A 20,310-nucleotide genomic window follows, 5' to 3' on the forward strand; every position below is an offset into this window, starting at 1 on the left:
CAGAACTAGAACAAAAAATCTTAAATTTTGTACGGAGACACAAAAGACCCTGAAGAGCCAAAGCAATCTTGAGAAAAAAAAAATGGAGCTGGAGGAATCAGACTCCCTGACTTCAGACTATACTACAAAGCTACAGTCATCAAAACAGTATGATAATGGCACAAAAACAGAAATACAGATCAATGGAACAGGACAGAAAGCCCAGAAGTAAACCCATGCACCTATGGTCAATGAATCTACAATGAAGGAGGCAAGACTGTACAATGGAGGAAAAACAGTCTCTTCAATAAATGGTGCTGGGAAAACCAGACAACTAAATGTAAAAAAATGAAATTAGAACATTCTTTAACACCATACACAAAAATAAACTCAAAATTGATTAAAGACCGAAACGTAAGATCAGATACTATAAAACTCTTAGAGGAAAACATAGGCAGAACACTCTTTGACATAAATCGCAGCAATATCTTTTTTGAGCCATCTCCTAGAGTAATGGAAATAAAAATAAATAAATGGGACCTAATTAAACTCAAAAGCTTTTGCACAGCAAAGGAAACCATAAGCAAAACAAAAAGACAACCCACAGAATGGGAGAAAATATCTGCAAACAATGCAACTGACAAGGGATTAGTCTCCAAAATTTACAAAAGCTCATAAGGCTCAATATCAAAAAAACAAACAACCCAATTAAAAAAAAAGGACAAACGATCTAAATAGACATTTCTTCAAAGAAGACATACAGATGGCCAAGAGGCATATACAGATGGCCAAGACATACAGATAGCCAAGAGGCAACATCTCTGATTACTAGAGAAATGCAAATCAATGAGAGATCACCTTACACCAGTCAGAATGGCCATCACCAAGAAAAAAATCTATAGGGAATTCCCTGGTGGTCCAGTGGTTAGAACTCCACACTTTCGCAGTCCAGGGCCAGGGTTGAATCTCTGATCAGGGAACTAAGTTCCTGCAAGCTGTGTGGTGCAGCCAAACAAAATCTACAAACAATAAATGCTGGAGAGGGTGTGGAGAAAAGGTACCCTTCTACACTGCTAGTGGGAATGCAAATTGGTACAGCCACTAGGGAAAACAGTATAGAGGTTCCTTAAAAAACTAAAAATAGGGCTACCATATGATCCAGCAATCCCACTCCTGGGCATATCTCTGGAGAAAAATATGGTTCAAAAGGATACATGCACCCCAATGTTCACTGCAGTACTGTTTATAACAGCCAAGACATGGAAACAATGTCCATCAACAGATGAATGGATAAAGAAGATGTGGTACATATATATACAATGAAATATTACTCAGGCATTAAAAAGAATGAAATAATGCCATTTGCATCAACATGGATGGACCAGTAGATTATCAAACTAAGTGAAGTAAGTCAGAAAAATATCACATGATATAGTTTAAATGCAGAATCTTAAAAAAAAAGATACAAATGAACGTATTTACAAAACAGAAACAGATTCACAGACGTAGAGAATGAACTTATGGTTACAGGGTTGGGGGAAGGGTGTGGAGGAGGGATAGATTGGGAGTTTGGGATTGACATGTACATACTGCTATATTTAAAATAGATAACCAACTGTACAGCACAGGGAACTCTGCTCAATATACTATAATAACCTAAATGGGAACAGAATTTGAAAAAGAATAGATACATTTATATGTGTAACTGAATCACTCTGCTGTACACCTGAAACTAACACAGCATTGTTAATCAAATATACTCCAAAATAAAACTTAAAAAAGTTTTAAAAAAACACAGTTACATAAAACAGAAAACAATAATTAGAATTTTTCTAATTTTTATGAGGCCACCATCACCCTGATACCAAAACCAGACAAAGATACTACAAAAAAAGAAAATTACAGACCAATATCACTGATGAATTTAGATGCAAAAATCCTCAACAAAATACTAGTCAACAGAATCCAACAACACATTAAAAGGATCATACACCATGATCAAGTGGGCTTTATCCCTGGAATGCAAGAATTCTTCAATATATGCACATCAATCAATGTGATACACCATATTAACAAATTGAAGGATAAAAACCACATGACCATCTCAATAGATGCGGAAAAAGCTTTTGACAAAATTCAACATCCATTTATGATAAAAACTCTCCAGAAGGTGGGCACAGAGGGAACCTACCTCAACATAATAAAGGCCATATATGACAAACCCACAGCAAACAGCATTCTCAATGGTGAAGAACTGCAAGCATTCCCTCTAAGATCAGGAACAAGACAAGGGTGTCCACTCTTGCCGCTACTATTCAACATAGCTTTGGAATCCTTGCCACAGTAATCAGAGAAGAAAAATAAATAAAAGGAATCCAAATTGGAAAAGAAGTCAAACTGTCACTGTTCGCAGATGACATGATACTATACAAAGAAAACCCTAAAGATGCCATCAGAAAACTACTTGAGCTAATCAATGAATTTGGTAAAGTTGCAGGATACAAAATTAACACACAGAAATCTCTTGCATTTCTATACACTAACAATGAACGAGCAGAAAGAGAAATTAAGGAAACAATCCCATTCACCATTGCAACAAAAAGAATTAAATACCTAGGAATAAACCTAACCAAGGAGGTAAGAGACCTGTACTCAGAAAACCATAAGACACTAATGAAAGAAATCAAAGACGACACAAACAGTTGGAGGGACAAACCATGTTCTTGGATTGGAAGAAGCAACGTTGTGAAAATGACTATACTACCCAAAGCAATTTACAGATTCAATGCAATCCCAATCAAATTACCAATGGCATTTTTCACAGAACTAGAACAAGAAATTTTACGATTTGTATGGAAACGCAAAAGACCCAGAATAGCCAAAGCAATCTTGAGAAGGAAAGACGGAGTTGGGGGAATCAGGCTTCCTGACTTCAGGCTATACTACAAGGCTACAGTGATCAAGACAGTATGGTACTGGCACAAAAACAGAAATACAGATCAATGGAACAGGACAGAAAGCCCAGAGATAAACTACGGTCAACTAATCTATGACAAAGGAGCCAAGGACATACAATGGAGAAAAGGCAGCCTCTTCAATAAGTGGTGCTAGGAAAACTGGACAGCTACATGGAAAAGAATGAAATTAGAACACTTCCTAACACCACACACAAAAATAAACTCAAGATGGATTAAAGACCTAAATGTAAGGCCAGACACTATAAAACTCCTAGAGGAAAACATAGGAAGAACACTCTTCGACGTAAATAACAGCAAGATCTTTTTTGATCCACCCCCTAGAATAATGGAAATAAAAACAAAAATAAATAAATGGGACCTAATGAAACTTCAAAGCTTCTGCACAGCAAAGGAAACTATAAGCAAGACGAAAAGACAACCCTCAGAATGGGAGAAAATATTTGCAAACAAATCGACAGACAAAGGATTAATCTCCAAAATATATAAACAGTTCATACAGCTCAATATCAAAAAAACAAACAACCCAATCAAAACATGGGCAGAAGAACTAAATAGGCATTTGTCCAAGGAAGACATACAGATGGCCAAGAGGCACATGAAAAGCTGCTCGACATCACTAATTATTAGACAAATGCAAATCAAAACGACAATGAGGTATCACCTCACACCGGTTAGAATGGGCATCATCAGAAAATCTACAAACAGTAAATGCTGGAGAGGGTGTGGAGAAAAGGGAACTCTCTTGCACTGTTGGTGGGAATGTGAATTGATACAGCCACTATGGAAAACTGTATGGAGGTTCCTTGCAAAACTAAAAATAGAACTACCATATGACCCAGCAATCCCACTGCTGGGCATATACCCAGAGAACACCATCATTCAAAAAGACACATGCACTCCCATGTTCATTACAGCACTATTTACAATAGCCAGGACATGGAAGCAACCTAAATGTCCATCAACAGATGAATGGATAAAAAAGATGTAGTACATATATACAATGGAATATTACTCAGCTGTAGAAAGCAGTGAAACTAGGACATTTGTAGAGACATGGATGGACCTAGAGACTGTCATACAGAGTGAAGTGAGTCAGAAAAACAAATATTGCATATTAACAAATATATGCGGAATACAGAAAAATGGTACAGATCAACCGGTTTGCAAGGCAGAAACAGAGACACAGATGTAGAGAACAAACACATGGACACCCAGTAGGGAAAGCCGGGAGGGTTGAGAGGGAATGAATTGGGAGACTGGGATACCAAATAGTACACTAAATATATGCAGTTTATTGTATGTTAACTGTATCTCAATAAAAGTTCTTTAAAAAAGAAAAAGAAAGAGCGTTTACTGAACTACTGTGCACTAATTAAAGGGTACTACTGGGAATTCCCTGGCGGTCCAGTGGCTAGGGCTCCGAGCTTCCACTGTAGGGGGCACAGGCTGGATCCCTGGTCAGGGAACTAAGATCCCACAAGCCATGCAGCTCGACCAAAAATTAAAAATTAAAAAAATTAAAAAAAAAAAAAAAAAAGATACGACTGATGTGGGGTTTCTGAAAACTGTGGCAAAACTGTGATTCTATCACAAGAATGCTCAAAGGTACCATTTCAGCTATTAAAATGTACAGCAATACTTTGGTATAAATATGAATAAAATTAGACTGGAAAATAAAGTATATCCTGGAATCATAACTGCCTGAAGAAATTAAATTTAAATTTTTAAATTCTATTTTAGAGTTTCTTTGGACTTCCCTGGTAGTCCAGTGGTTAAGACTTTGCACTTCCACTGCAGGGGCATGGGTTCCATCCCTGGTCGGAGACATTTCGCATGCTACCCAGTGCAGCCAAAAACAGAAAACAAAAAACAAAAAAACCCAGCAATATTTTAGAGTTTCTTTTAAAAGACTTAGTTTCCTTACCTGTAAAATGTGGGTAATAATAATACTTATCTCATAGAGCCTTTGTGAAAATTAAATGCTTTAATAAGTGTAAACTCTTGGAAAAGTGTAAGGCATATAGCAAATATTCAAATATTCTCTGCACTGTGTTTTACATTCTATTTGCAGAAGTTAATGGTTAAAGTAGGACATTTTAAACAAGCAAGTAGTGAAAATAAATTTTTTACCATATATATCAATTTTATACGAGAAGACATGCTTATTAAACACTTTCCTTTGAGAAAAGCGGCTATATATTCTGAAACAATAAATTACTGATAGATGAATGAATGCTTTTAATAGGCACAAAAATGTAAACAAAGATTTATTTCAAACTGTTTAGCAAAATAGTGTGCGCTATGCTGTTACACGAGGCAAAAATTATTCAAAGAAAAATATGCACTTTACAATCACTTATACCAGCAGTTCTAAGCCTAGCAAAGAAATTTCCACTGGAAAGCAGTACCACACACTACAGGTCCAAAGGGAGATAAAATAGTTGTTAGGGATCGATTTCACTTGATTTGGGTCTCCAATGAGCATAATTCTTTATTCAGAGAACACTGGAGATGTCTTTATACACACAAGGCAACCACAGAAAAATAATATATGTGTATATATGTTTTATATCTTTTTAATGTCAAGTAATCATCCCACAGTTACAAATTTCACGCTGTTATCTTTATTTGTTTTACTTTACTTTTTGGCTGCGTTGGGTCTTCGTTGCTGTGCACGGACTTTCTCTAGTTGCAGAGAGCGGGGACTACTCTTCCTTGCGGTGTGTGGGCTTCTCATTGCGGTGGTTTCTCTTGTTGCAGAACACCAGCTTTAGCAGTTGGGCGTGGGCTTCAGCAGTTGTGGCACACGGGCTTAGCTGCTCCGAGGCATGTGGGATCTTCCCGGACCAGGGATTGAACGCACGTACCCTGCATTGGCAGGCGGACTCTCAACTTCTGTGCCACCAGGGAAGTCCAAAGTTTTTGTCTTTAAAATTTCCTGAAATTATTTTTCATCATGTAAAAAGTGTCTATTTCTTGGTTTCCAAATGATTTGATAATCTCTAGTTTCATTTTGATGGCAGAGTTTGTTACTGTTATTTTGTACAAATAATATTCCTATTTCTGCCTTCTGAGTGGAATAGAACACTTTGTACATAAATAAATATTTTCTTTCACATTTCAAACAATTTTGTAATTATGATCCTCTGCAAAGAATTAGTATAGAAACTGTATTTACTGATAAAGTAACTAAACCTATGCAACTTATTTATACTAATGCTCATCTGCTTATACTACACTAGAAAAGAAAATATATTCTCTCTTATTTCCCTCCATAGCTGACTTCTAAAGTCATCCAACTTAGAAATCCTAATACCTTTAAAGAAAATTTTCTTTTAAAATCAACTTAGCCACAAGTTGTTTATATTAATTTTTATAAAACGTAGCAGTACTTAAGGGAAGCCTAAGATTATCTTTCTAAGTGTTTATTTTAATTTTACAAAGAAAAACCTTCTTGGAACTTCCCTGGTGGCGCAGTGGTTGAGAATCCGCCTGCCAATGCAGGGGACATGAGTTTGAGCCCTGGTCTGGGAAGATTCCACATGCTGTGGAGCAACTAAGCCCGTGTGCCACAACTACTGAGCCTGTGTTCTAGAGCCCTCGAGTCACAACTATTGAGCCTGTGTGCCTCAACTACTGAAGCCCGCACGCCTAGAGCCTGTGCTCTGCAACAAGAGAAGCCACTGCAATGAGAAGCCCATGCATCGCAATGAAGAGTAACCCCTGCTTACTACAACTAGAGAAAGCCCGTGCACAGCAACGAATACCCAACACAGCAAAAAAAATAAATTTTTAAAATAAATTTTTAAAAATTTGAATAAAAAATAAAGAAAAGCCTTAACTAAAACAGGTTAGTATAATTAATTACCTTCATTATTACTTTCTATTTACATACTGTTATGGCCAGAACAAGAAGCTATCTGCAAACTTAAAAGAACTGAAGCGAAAAATTAATTTTCAGAATCTGAACAACACAATTGCACCAAACTCTGCAAGTGTTTGCTGCCTACCAGAATCTAATTTAGAAAGAAATGCAAAATCACACATATGTATAGGTGCGGAGGGTGGGGAGGGAAGAGAAAGAGCATTAAAGATTTAGATGTTATGCAAGAATTTTACTATTAATAACATTCACTTGCAGTGATACTGATATCAAATTTGTAATAGTTGAGATGTAGTCATTTGTATGCAGACATAGAATCACCAAGACTCTTCTATTTACCCTACTTCTATATTCTGAACTACATTTTCAAAACTTTCCTAGTCAGAATAGACACTAGCAATTTTGTACACTGCTGAGACCCCTCTGCTGGTTTGGCAGCAGTGGTTATTCAAAAATTAGTTGAAATAATAACGAATACACTTTTTCATTAAATTAATTTTAAAAGTTTGTATACTGAAATAAATATATTCATTAAATATACATTTCATAAAATGCATAGTTTCAGTTTAAAGCAAGTTACATTAACTTTAGACCTCAAATGTAAGGGAAGTTGTTAGTTAAAAAAAAAATGTACATGTTAGTGTGTTCTACCAACTCTTTTTTCACATTCACAAAAATTACTTTATAAAACTGGAATCTAATTTGTACAATATTGCTCATTCTAAAATTAAAACTGTCATTTATATTAATATTTGCATAACAATACATTCCCTATATACTGTAGTATCATGAATACATGAATATATAGTAAAATATACAAATGTGCATGGGAATGTTAAACACCCAATTCATTACGGTTATTTTAGAGAGAGAAAGACAATTGGGATTAGAAGAGGAACACACAGGGTTTCAACTACTCCCTGTGTCATATTTTCCTTTAAAAAAAATTCTGAAGCAAATATGGGAAAAGGAAACAAAAAACTAGTTGAAAGGTTAAAAAAATTTTTTGCCCCTAAAATTATTTTTTTCTGTATAATATGGTATAAAATATAAAACATTATATTTCTTTTTTTAAAGAAACAAGGAAAATGAAGTATTTTTAAAAATTTTATTGAGGTATGGTTGATGTATAATGTATGTTTCAGATGTACAACATAGTGATTCACAATTTTTAAAGGTTATAATCCTTTTTTAGTTATTATAAAATACTGGCTATATTTCCTGTGCTGTACAATATATCCTTGTAGCTTATTTATTTTATACACAGTAGTTTGTACTGCTTAATCCCCTACCTCTATCTTGTCCCTTTCCCCTTCTCCCCTCTCTCTCCCCTGTGGTAACCACTAGTTTTTTCTCAATATCTGTGAGTCTGGTTTTTTGTTATATTCACCAGTTTGCTTTATTTTTTAGATTCCCCCTATAAGTGATATCATACACTATTTGTCTTTCTCTGTCTGACATTTCACTAAGTATAATATCCTCCAGTCTATCCATGTTGTTACAAATGGCAACATTTCATTCTTTTTTATGGCTGAGTAGTATTCCGTTGTGTATATATACCACATAAGACATATCATTCTTGAATCAATCTACTAGGTACTTCAAATTAAATAAGGTAAATATTATAGTGAAATTAAATAAACAGAATCAATTTTCTATGTGGGAAAAATGAAAAATTGTCAGGAAAAAGGTTTGATTTAAAAAGCAGTAAGAATAAAGAAAGGTATTATTACATAAAAAATGTGAATATACTTAATGCCACTATGCACTTAAAAATGGCTAAAATGGATAATTTATGTTATATATATTTATGAGCTAAGCCAATTCAGAGTGAAGGAAGACAGTATTTTATTTATAGGTAAAAACTAAGGACAAAAGTTTCAAGTAAGAATTTCTGCTGATAACAGCAGAAACCCAAAGCTGAAAGCACAGCTGACTGGCACACTGATGTAATTCTATCTCAATCAGTTATGGATCAAAAAATACGAAAAATGAGAAAAAAAAAAAAAGCAATTATATTCCAATAAAGAGCTAAAAAAATATGAAAAATGGCAAAGAGAAAAAGGAAACTTAAGATTACATTGTCATCACGCCTATGGACAAAATTAAAATAGCAAAACTTCAAATTCATTTTAAAGAAATTTCTGAAATTTTCCTACTTCATCTTAGCACTATTTTGATTCCTCAAATTCAGTTTACTTCTGATGACTATATACATTCCCCTTGGTCTCTACTCCCTCTGACCCTTCATTTTGAGGTTCCTTTCTCTTTTCATACCCTAAATGTTGAGCCCCTCCCCCCTCCCCCCACTGCAGTTTTGCCTCCTTTGCCCTTGCTACATTTTCTCCTTAGGGAAAGGAATCACATGGTTTCAAATATGACCGCTAAGAGTGTCTCACTAGGCTATGAGATCCTTGAGATTAGACTGATGTGTTCATCTTCTATGCCTGGTATAAGGGAGATTCAACGAAACATTTGTTCAAAAAGATGGATGGACAGACGGATGGACAAATTAATCACCCCAAAATTCTAGGCCTGATTCTCAACTACCTCTTCACCTTATCATATTTTCAATTGCCTTCTAGACAGCTGACACCCAATTCATATTGAACATTTCCCCAGCTACCTGCTTATCTTCCTTCCTTCCATTTATCTGACTCAAAACCTAGGAGTCATCTTTTATTTTTCCTTTTCTCTTTCCTCTCACACCTAATTAATTGACAGATTTCTCTCATATTATCCCTTCCTTCCAGTTACCTCGCTGCTGCCCTAAAGGCCAAAATCATCTCTTAACTAAACTACTGCAATGAAGAGAATTAGCTCGTTTCCCCACTGCTTACTCCTTCCTTCTCCAATCTATCCTTTATTGCGATTCAGGATTAATCTTCATGGTGCAAATCTGGGTCAAAAACCTCATTGATTCCTCAATGCAGATTCTTTAATATTCAAGGTCTTCAGCACTGCATTTTTAAATTTTTTTTAAAGTATGCATTTCAATGTCATTAAGTGCATTCACACTGTACTATCACCAGCACTATCCATCTCCAGAACTTTTTCACCATCCCAAATGGAAACTCATACCCATTAAACACTAACTCCCCACCCTCCTCAGCTCCCAGTGACCACGATGCTACTTTCCGTCTCTATGAATTGGACTGCTCTCTAGGAATCTTACATAAGTGGAATCATAAAACATTTGTCCTTCTGTGTCTAGTTTATTTTACTTATTAACATAACATCTTCTAGCTTCATCCATGTCATAGTATGTGTCAGAATTTCATTCCTTTTGAAGGCTGAATAATATTCCATTGTATTTATATACCACATTTTGTTTAATCCACTCATCAATCAATGGGCATTTGTTGTTTTCACCTTTTGGCTATTGTCAATATGCTACTATTAACACTGATATACAAATATCTGTTTCAGTTCTTGCTCTCAATTCTTTTGGACAGACACCTAAAAGTGGAACTGCTAGATCATATGGTAACTCTGTTTAATTTTTTGAAGAATTGTGTTCCACAGCTGGCATATCATTTTAAAGTCACTACAGTCTGGGTCTAACCTCTTTCTGTGTATCTCTCCACACTGCAGTCTATTCCTCTATCATTCAGCCAAACTGAATCTCAACAGAGCCTCTTCCTACCTCTAAAATCCTTTGTCCTTGCTGCTCTCTGTCTGGGATACAATTTCCTATGTGCAAATCTACCCATCCTTCGAGGCTAGCTCAAGCGCCACCTACTGCAGAAAACATTCCCCGCTTTCTCCAATTAGAAGGAATCTCCTTTTCTGAATTCCCTTTATATTTCCTTCATCACTGTCGACCGTACATAATAATCAGGTACACACCTTTCTCAGCAAGTATGTCTAATTCACGTATTTACTGCCTTCAGTAACTAACAAGTAGTAGACAATAGGTAAATGAATAGAATGTATCAACAACAAAAGAATAAAAAATTTTAAGATAAAAATAATTCAAAATTTCTTTTTTTTTCTTCAAAATTTCTAATCAAGTTGAGAATCATCAAGGAAAACTAAACCATACCTGTTAAAATCTTTTTTAAAGTGTTATCTATCAACATTTTAAATGCACATGCCAGATGACTCAAACATTCTAGTTCTAGAAGTATCTCTGAAGTAAACCTTGGCACAACTGCAAAAAGGGTGTTCTATGCAGCACAGTTTTATCAGCAAATTTAAAAAATAACAACAACAAAAGCCAAATGTCCATTCACAACGGAGTAAACAAATTATGATACAGCCATAATCTTAAGCAGCTGTTAAAATGAGGTGGATTTACATGTACTAACAATACTCTACAACATATTATGAAATTTAAAAAGCCATTTCTGCCTAAAAATGTAGGGGTGAACTTTTTTGTATCCACAGAGAAAATTTCATTTCAAACTGTCAGAAGTAGTTATCTATGGTAGTTTGTAAAATGGATTCACTTACATGAATTGATTACAACAAGCATCTATTCTGTAATTTTTTGAAATGTCTCCCAAATTTTCAGTAAATTCAACCTGGTTCTGATTTTTAAATGTAAAGATAAATATTAAAAGTAAAATAGGGACTTTCCTGGTGGTCCAGTGGTTAAGAATCTGTCTTCCAATGCAGAGGACACAGGTCTGATCCCTCGTCAGGGAACGAAGATCCCACATGCTGCAGGGCAACTAACCCCGAGCGCCACAAGCAGAGAGAAGCCCAAGTGCCACAACTAAACATTCCGCATGTCACAATCCTGCTTGCCGCAACTAAGACCTGATGCAGCCATAAATAAATAAATAATGCAGAATATTCTACAGTCTTATTTTTATTTTTTTAAAGCATCTATTTATTTATCTATTTATTTCTTTGGCTTTGCCAAGTCTTAGTTGCAGCTCTTGGGATCTTTGTTGCCTCATGCTGGATCTTTAGTTGTGACATGCGGGATCTAGTTCCCTGACCAGGGATCAAACCTGGGCCGCCTGCATAGGGAGTGCAGAGTCTTAGCCACTGCACCACCAGGAAAGTTCCCTATACAGTTTAATTATAAAAGAAAAGACACCCAGCAGTGTATAATATTCCTGCCAAAAAGTAAATATAACAAAACTAGCAATTTTGTAATACTGTATTTAGAAACAAAGTGCTGAGTGGTTCAGATATTACAACTCTGTATCTTTAAGTAGAGGAGAAAAAACCAAACTGTGTAAATGGGTGTTCTCCAAAGAGAACTAAACATCAAAGTTTTTTGGTTTTGCTTTTTTAAATTGAGATATAGTTGATGTACAAGTTTTATATGTTTCAGGTGTACAACATAGTGATTCATAATTTTTAAAGGTTATGCTTCACTTACAGTTATTATAAAATATTGGTCAATTTTTCTGTGTTGTACAATGTACTGTTGTAACATATACTTTATACAGAGTTGTATGTATTTCTTAATCCCCTACCCCATCTTGTTCCTTGCTCCTTCCCTCTCCCACTGGTAACAACTAGTTTGTTCTCTATATCTATGAATCTGTTTCTCTTTCCTTCTTTTTAAAATTTATTTATTTATTTATTTATTTATTTATTTATTTATTAGCTGCATTGGGTCTTCATTGCTGTGGACTTTCTCTAGTTGTGGTGCGTGGGCTTCTCACTGCAGTGGCTTTTCTTGTTGTGGAGCATGGGCTTTAGGCGTGTGGGCTTCAGTAGTTGTGGCACATGGGCTTAACTGCTCTGCGGCATATGGGATCTTCCTGGACCAGGGCTTGAACCTGTGTCCCCTGCATTGGCAGGTGGATTCTTAACCTCTGCGCCACCAGAGATCTTCCTGTTTCTTTTTTATGTTCACTAGTTTGTTGTATTTTTTAGGTTCCACTTATAAGTGATATCATACAGTATGTGTCTTTCTCTGACTTATTTCACTAAGCATAATACCCTCCAAGTCCATCCATGTTGTCACAAATGGCAAAATTTCATTCTTTTTTATGGCTGAGCAGTATTCCATTGTGTGTGTTGTGTGTGTGTATGGATACCATATCTTCATCCACTTATCCGTTGATGAACACTTAGGTTGCTTTCATATCTTGGCTGTCATAAATAATACTGCTATGAACACTGAGGTGCTTAATGTTTTCATTTTCTTCAAAAAAATCAAGGTTTAATACTACAGTCAAAATTATTCAAAACTTGCCAGGATTTTGGGGGGACTTTACTACTTTAAAAAGAAAATCTATACAATAAATGGATACATCTCTAATATTGAGCAAAAGAAGACAACAAAAGAATACATAAAGTATGGTTCCATTTATGTAAAGTTGACAACAGGCAAATTAAACTATTTAGATACACACATAGGTGATAAGACTGTTAAGAAAAGCAAGGATTTCCTTGCTTTTCATGAGACAAAACAGTAGTTACTTCTAAGAGAGGAAAAGGTTGTAATCAAAGAGGGGTACAATGGAAGTACCTCTGAGGCACTGGCAATATTCTATCACTTGATCTGGATGGTGGTTACACAGATGTTTGCTTATAACTATTCTTTAAACTGCACATATTTTATGCATTCTTCTGAATTTCTCACAATATAAAAAAATCTACCTAAACCTAATTTTTAATACTATTTAATAATAATACATAAATACTTCTGCAGGTGAACTTTTATTCTGAACATATGCTCACATATTTGATGTAAAATAGCTTCAGCTAAAAGTGCACAGAAAAACCAAGCTGCCAAAGGTAAAAAGAACAATGAAATCATTGGGAACTCAGACAAAAAGGAAGAGGAAATCTCAAGGTTCCAATGCTTCTCAAATTTTAATCTGAAACTCAAACTACAGATTCAGATTCAGCAGGCCTGAAGTGGGACCTGACATTCTGCACTTTAACCCTGATGATGCCAATGTTGCCAGTCCATGGAGTATCAACTTCTTAAGAAACCATTAAAATGCAGCTGGTGTCAAGACTAGCTAAAAGGAAAGGGAATCAACAGATACTAAGAGTCTGTGCCAAGAGCCTTATCTCATTTAACCTACCTCAATTCTATAAGGGACATATTATCAGTTATGTTTTACAGATGAGGATAATGAGGCCTGGGTAGATTAATTTGCCCACGATTAGCCAGCTCTGTAAAAAGAAAAAGAACCAGAATTTGAACCCAAAATGCTTTGAAGTCTCTAGGAAGGAATTCACTAAATGTGAGCAAATGAGAAGCATGTTTCAGGAAGCAAAATCCAAAGTACTCTACAATCACACAGTGCTCCTATTCAATCTCTCAGTTTGCATACCAGAGCCAGCATCCTCATGGACACAAAAATATTCTACACAGAACATAAGACAGTTTGACAAGACGCTAATAGAGAATGGAAATTTTCATTTCCACTTATATTTTTTTCTGGCGGTGATCAGAGCAAAGGAATTCATGAAGGGTAAATAATGTCCTGGCTACTCCCTATCCTCAGGAAACCTAAAGGACAATGGCATATGCACATAAAGTAAATTTTGTTTCACAAGCTTGCCTGACCATTAAAAAAAAATCATCTAGTAGGTACAATTCCTAGAGATTGTTTCAGAAAACAAGGATGAGTCCAGGAATACTAATTTTTTAACAAGCACCTAAGCAGATTCAAGTTCAGAAAACCCTCAGCAGTACTTCTAAAACCTAACCTTAGGTTCTCGTTTACAGTTCTCCTATGTCTTACACACTTGACTGAGCAATAGGTTTAAAATATGGCTAATGGGACTTCCTAAGTGGCACGGTGGTTAAGAATCCACCTGCCAATGCAGGGGACACAGGTTTGATCCCTGCTCCAGGAAGATCCCACATGCCACGGAGCAACTAAGCCCATGAGCCACAAGTACTGAGCCTGTGCTCCAGAGCCTGAGAGTCACAACTATTGAGCCCATGTGCCTAGAGCCCGTGCGCCACAACAAGAGAAGCCACCACAGTGAGGAGCCCGTGCACCACAATGAAGAGTAGCCCCTGCTTGTCACAACCAGAGGAAGCCCGTGTGCAGCAACAAAGACCCACCGCAGCCAATAAATTAATTAATTAATAAAAAATATAATATGGCTAATAAAACTTTCAGGAAAATATAAAATATTATAGCAGGAGATCTTAGAGATTATGGAGCAATTTAACCCTTATTCTACAAACAAGGAAACTGAAGTCTGAAAACTTAGGTGACTTCCTTCAGGTCATGTATTTAGGCAAAAACAGAACCTGTATCAGCTCAGTGCTCTTTCTAACACACATACCAAAATCTATTTTAAAAGTAGGGTTTTTTTGTTTTGTTTTGTTTTGTTTTGTTTGGGGGGGGGGGTTGGCCATGCCACATGGCTTGTGGGATCTTAGTTCCCCAATCAGGGATTGAACCTAGGCCCTTGGTGGTGAAAGCGTTGAGTCCTAATCACTGGACCACAAAGGAATTCTTCCCAGCGAAATCTGTTTTTAGAAGATCAGCAGTAAAGCATTTACCGATTACCATTGAAAAGTGACTAGTTGAACAAATCTGGCACATCCCTCTATCCTTATACATCCTTTTGTGTAAGAAAGGATAAAAAAGAATATATGTAGATATTTATTTTTGCAAAAAGAAACACTGAAAGGACAAGCCAGAAACCAATAAAAATTAGGAAGAGGATGATCCAAGCACCAGCTATGTGGCATATGTCGGCAATTCCCCCTTCTGGTCCTCCATCTGAAAGTGGCAGCAGTGCTTGTGGTGGTGGTTTTGGTAATACCATCTATTCCTTTTGTTTCCAATTCTTGAGGTAATAGTTTCACCCTAGGTACTTTATTTTTTTTTATTTTTATTTTTTAATATATATGTATTTATTTAGCTGCACTGGGTCTTAACTGTGGCACGTGGGATCTTTGTTGCAGCATGTTGGATCTTTAGTTGTAGCATGTGGGATCTTTAGTTGTGGCATGCAAACTCTTAGTTGCAGCATGTGGGATCTAGTTCCCTGACCAGGGATTGAACTCAGGCCCCGTGCATTGGGAGCTCAGAGTCTCAGCCACTGGATTACCAGGGAAGTCCCAGTTTCACCCTAGTTATTAATCTCTAAGTCACTCTGCCCTACTCTCTTCTGTATCTCAAGTCTTGCAACCTATGTTAAATCTTCTCTATTTGAAATACCTAGTATGTTTTCCATTTTCTTGACTGGATCTTGACAGAATATTTTAAGAGTAAAAAGAATCACAAGTAAAATTTAAATTTTACTCAGTAACTTTTACCTCAGTAACTTTGTTAGCAACAATATGAACACTGTATTTTTTAAACTTATGTGTGGGACTTCCCTGGTGGTCCAGTGATTAAGGCTCCATGTTCCCAATGCAGGGGGCCCAGGTTCAATCCCTGCTCAGGGAACTAGATCCTGCATGCCGCAACAAAGACCCAACACAGCCAAATAAACAAATATTTTTTAAAAATAAAAGTTATGTATATTGTAGGATAAAGCAAATAAACATAACAGTACTAAAAAATAAGATCTTCAGGGACTTCCCTGGTGGCGCAGTGGTTAAGAATCCACCTGCCAATGCAGAAGACATGGGTTCTATCCCTGGTCTGGGAAGATCCCACATGCTGCGGAGCAACTAAGCCTGTGTGCCACAACTACTGAGCCTTCGTTCTAGAACCTGCGAGCCACAACTACTGACGCCTGAGTGCCTAAAGCCCGTGCTCTGCAACAAGAGAAGCCCACGCACCTCAACGAAGAGTAGCTCCTGCTCACCACAACTAGAGAAAGCCCACACGCAGCAATAAAGACCCAATGCAGCCAAAAATTAAACAAACAAAAAAATCAAATGCATACACTGAAGGAATATTTGAGTGACTATATGTAAGTACTGATGTGCCTATAAGACACTAAAAATATAACATATGAATTACACTACATGATACATCCCTTTTAAGCTATTTGGCAGGAATTTGTTAGCACAATAATTTTCTTTTTGGATATTAACTTTAACCTAACTGTGCAAGGGCAACAGCGGTTAAGTGGCGGAGCATACAGGAGATACTCTACAGAGCTGGATGGAGTAGTTAAATGAAAAAAATGCCTCCTACCTAGGCAAATGAATGTTCCAGTTATAAAAATGAACCTAATATACATGAGAAGCAGTGAGACTACTCTGGATTGAACAGACTGCGTGACGGATGTCATGGAAAGTAAGTCTGGAAAGGTACAATGAGGGCCAAATGGAGAACTTCAAAGATAAGGAAGTGAGCTAGGCAATAATGAGTTACCATAGGTCCCCAATCAGAGGAGAAACATTCAGATAGTAGTCCTTTAAAATTGGTCTGTCATAATACTGTCACTTTAATCTTAATCATTTCCAAAAATTACCAAGAAGAAAAGCTCAAATAACAGCAACTACTTTTTATGCAGTATTTACCATGTGTTAGACATTTAGTTAAAGATTTTACACGTATGTCATGAGGTAGGAACTGTAACCCCCATTTCGAAGATGAGGGAAACTGACTAGTTAACAACTATAGCAGTACTTCAGCCTACCCTCAGCTCATGAAAGCCTGGTCTAGAGTCATGTCAGCAAATATAACGGGAAGTAGGGAAATCTGAGGGATACTGAGGAATATAATACAGATCTACATGGCAGGACACAAAAGATTATTAAAAAAAAAAAAAAAAAAAAAGAGTACTGGGCTTCCCTGGTAGCACAGTGGTTAAGAATCCGCCTGCCAATGCAGGGGACACGGGTTCGATCCCTGGTCTGGGAAAATCCCACATGCCTTGGAGCAACTAAGCCTGTGCACTACAACTACTGAGCCTGCGCTCTAGAGCCCATGAGCCACAACTACTGAAGCTTGTGTGCTGCAACTACTGAAGCCCAAGTGCCTAGAGCCCATGCTCTGCAACAAGAGAAGCCACCGCAATGAGAAGCCTGTGCACCGCAACAAAGAGTAGCCCCTGCTCTCCGCAACCACAGAAAGCCCACGTGCAGCAACGAAGACCCAACACAGCCAATAAATAAAAATAAATTTAAAAATAAATAAGTAAATAAATAAGAGAGTATTAACAAATGATTCCCAGTTTTATGGTCTACCAGACCAGAATAAAATTATTCTATCTACACAAATGGGAATACTGAGAAGGGAATTTGGTTAGTAGAGGTTTTTATGTTAAGGGAGGTAGGAGGTGAAACAATGGACTCAACTGTGAACATGTGGACAGCTGAGTTAGAGGATATGCTCTATAAAGTCCCTGGAAAACCAAGAGGCATAAAAGAAAGATCACATCTAAGTGGATTTAAGAGACATCAGGTCAGTGGTGTCAAATGAAGACATGAATGAGCCCCATTCTCCAATCAAAGACAGAAAGAGAAGCACAGGGGAAACCAGAAAACACGTATTCCTGCTACAGGTATGTCTGCATACAGGACAGGTATGCCACTGGGACTATGCTATGAGGATGCTAGGAGATGAGTTCCCCTTGTCCCAGTTTTAATGTTCCATAAAAGAATGTGACAATAATGTTTAAGATTTGAGAGTTTACTATGTGCTGGGCAATGTGCTGAGAAGTTCACATGCATTCCCACACTTAACTGTCCCAAAATATGGGCATTATCCTCATTTTATAGATGAAAACACTGAGGCTTAGAGAACCTAAGGTCCAAACCCAAGGAAAGTAGCAGAACTAGGGTATGAGCCCGAGTCTACCTGGGGCCAAAGCCTACGATCTTAATTAATTACTACACTGAAATAAATAATTATCAAGCCAGCGCACAGAGCATATGTAAACCATTAAGCTTCCTCTGTGTGTGTGTGAATATATATATTGACATAAAAATTGCCATTGTCACCATTTTCAAATATGCAGATCAGTGGCATAAAGTACATTCACATTGTCTGCAACCATCACCACCATCCATCTCCAGAACCTTGATCCCAAACTAAAACTCCATACCTGTTAAACAGTAACTCCCCTTTCCCTCCTCTCCTCAGCCTTGGCAACTACCATTCTACTTTCTTTATGAACTAGACTATTCTAGGTACCCCGTACGAGTGTAATCATACAATATTTGTTCTTTTGTGGCTTATTTTGTGGCTTATTTCACCTAACATGTCTTCAAGATTCATTACCATTAAGTTACTTTTAAGTTAAATAAAATGTGAAATTCTAACCCACACATCATTATGCAGTTCTACAGGGAATTATATTCCAAAATCCCATTATGATTTATGAGACACACTTGGAAGAGAGAACTGCATTTACCGGAAAAAAAAAAAAAAGGGTGGGGGGAGCTAAGGAAGACAGACAAATCAAAATTTGAAGGACCCATAGGAAAGTAAAACTTGAGATTCTCCAATAAGGAAGAGAGCAGCTTGCTTGCTTTTGACTAGACCAAAGGATCTATTTGGAAAGATGTTATTATGTATCTCAAAACAAAAGCTAAGAAAGCAGTCCTGCAGAAGAAACTGCAAACTAACACTGCTGCATCAACCAAGAAAAGACAAGACATTAGCTTTTTGGCTAAACACAGCAAGACTTCAGTAAAAAAAAAGCTTTAAAAGTAAATTCTGAAACAGAAGGATAAATTCCATTTTTCCTTGATCTGCATCTGAAAAACCAGCAGATGGGAGAGGCAACATTTAGTAAAACTGTATTAATCAATTTATAATTAACATCACTCTTTCTCTAAACAATGCACCAAGAGGTTCATTCTGGAAAAAAAATTTCTTGTTCCCTCTAGAGTAACATGAATCAAACATTTAAGATAAGAATAATAAAGGAAACACAAATTTGGAAGAGCATGCCATACTCGTCGATTCGTTAAAACAGCTGAAATAAAAGTCTTCTAAATATTAAATATTCTAAGGGAATATTAGTAGCTAAAACTAAAACTTGTTTGCTTTTATAGAAATTAAATGAACTACCTGAAGTCTATGTATTACTAGGAGACAAGAGAAAATACGTTACTGTCTAAGCTAAGTTACTGTCCAGAGTAGTAAAATTTTACATCTATTGCTTTACATAATATCTCTACGTTTATCAGATTTATATATATAAACAAGCATCTAAGTACCACAACATACTTCCACCTTTGAAGCAAAACAGAACAGCAACACTGGAAAAAATTAAATAAAAAGCCTAGGTGAAAATTTTAGAAATTAAAAAGTAGAAGCTTAATACAGGAAGAATCAGAACTTAAAGCAAATTTTCTTTCCAATACATGCCTGCGTAAGGAAATGCAAGATTAAGCTATACAGGAGTACCACTAAGTCATAATTTTACAAGACATTTAGAAGAATGTCACAAGAAACAATTTTAAAAATAAGCTGTAGTGTTACGAGCTTAATATTGGGCAATTTTAAAATGAACTGTCTGTAGGTTGTATCTTTCTACATGGAACTGACTGTCACAATATAGAAGAATGAACAAACACATCACCTTCACTTTCCTGTCAACTGCTACCTTAAAGCACTCATTCTCAGTTAAGATACAGATGGTATGTGCTCAATACTGCACCACTTACAG

General features: G+C 36.5%; 1 protein-coding gene across 3 annotated transcripts in view; it reads right to left on the reverse strand.

Annotated features, from left to right (window-relative positions):
* FBXO42 (F-box protein 42) overlaps positions 1–20,310 on the reverse strand; it is a 65,902-nt gene that overhangs the window by 42,321 nt on the left and 3,271 nt on the right. Inside the window, exon 2 of one of the 3 annotated variants that reach the window (XM_057697602.1) lies at positions 5,600–5,895. The exons of the other annotated variants lie outside the window; for them this stretch is intronic. The gene's annotated coding sequence lies outside the window, so the exon portion shown is untranslated. The remainder of the gene's footprint in view (positions 1–5,599; positions 5,896–20,310) is intronic. 3 annotated transcript variants of the gene reach the window in all.

The sequence above is a fragment of the Hippopotamus amphibius genome, chromosome 1 (assembly GCF_030028045.1).
Source record: "Hippopotamus amphibius kiboko isolate mHipAmp2 chromosome 1, mHipAmp2.hap2, whole genome shotgun sequence".
In the NCBI taxonomy this organism is placed as follows: Eukaryota; Metazoa; Chordata; class Mammalia; order Artiodactyla; family Hippopotamidae; genus Hippopotamus; species Hippopotamus amphibius.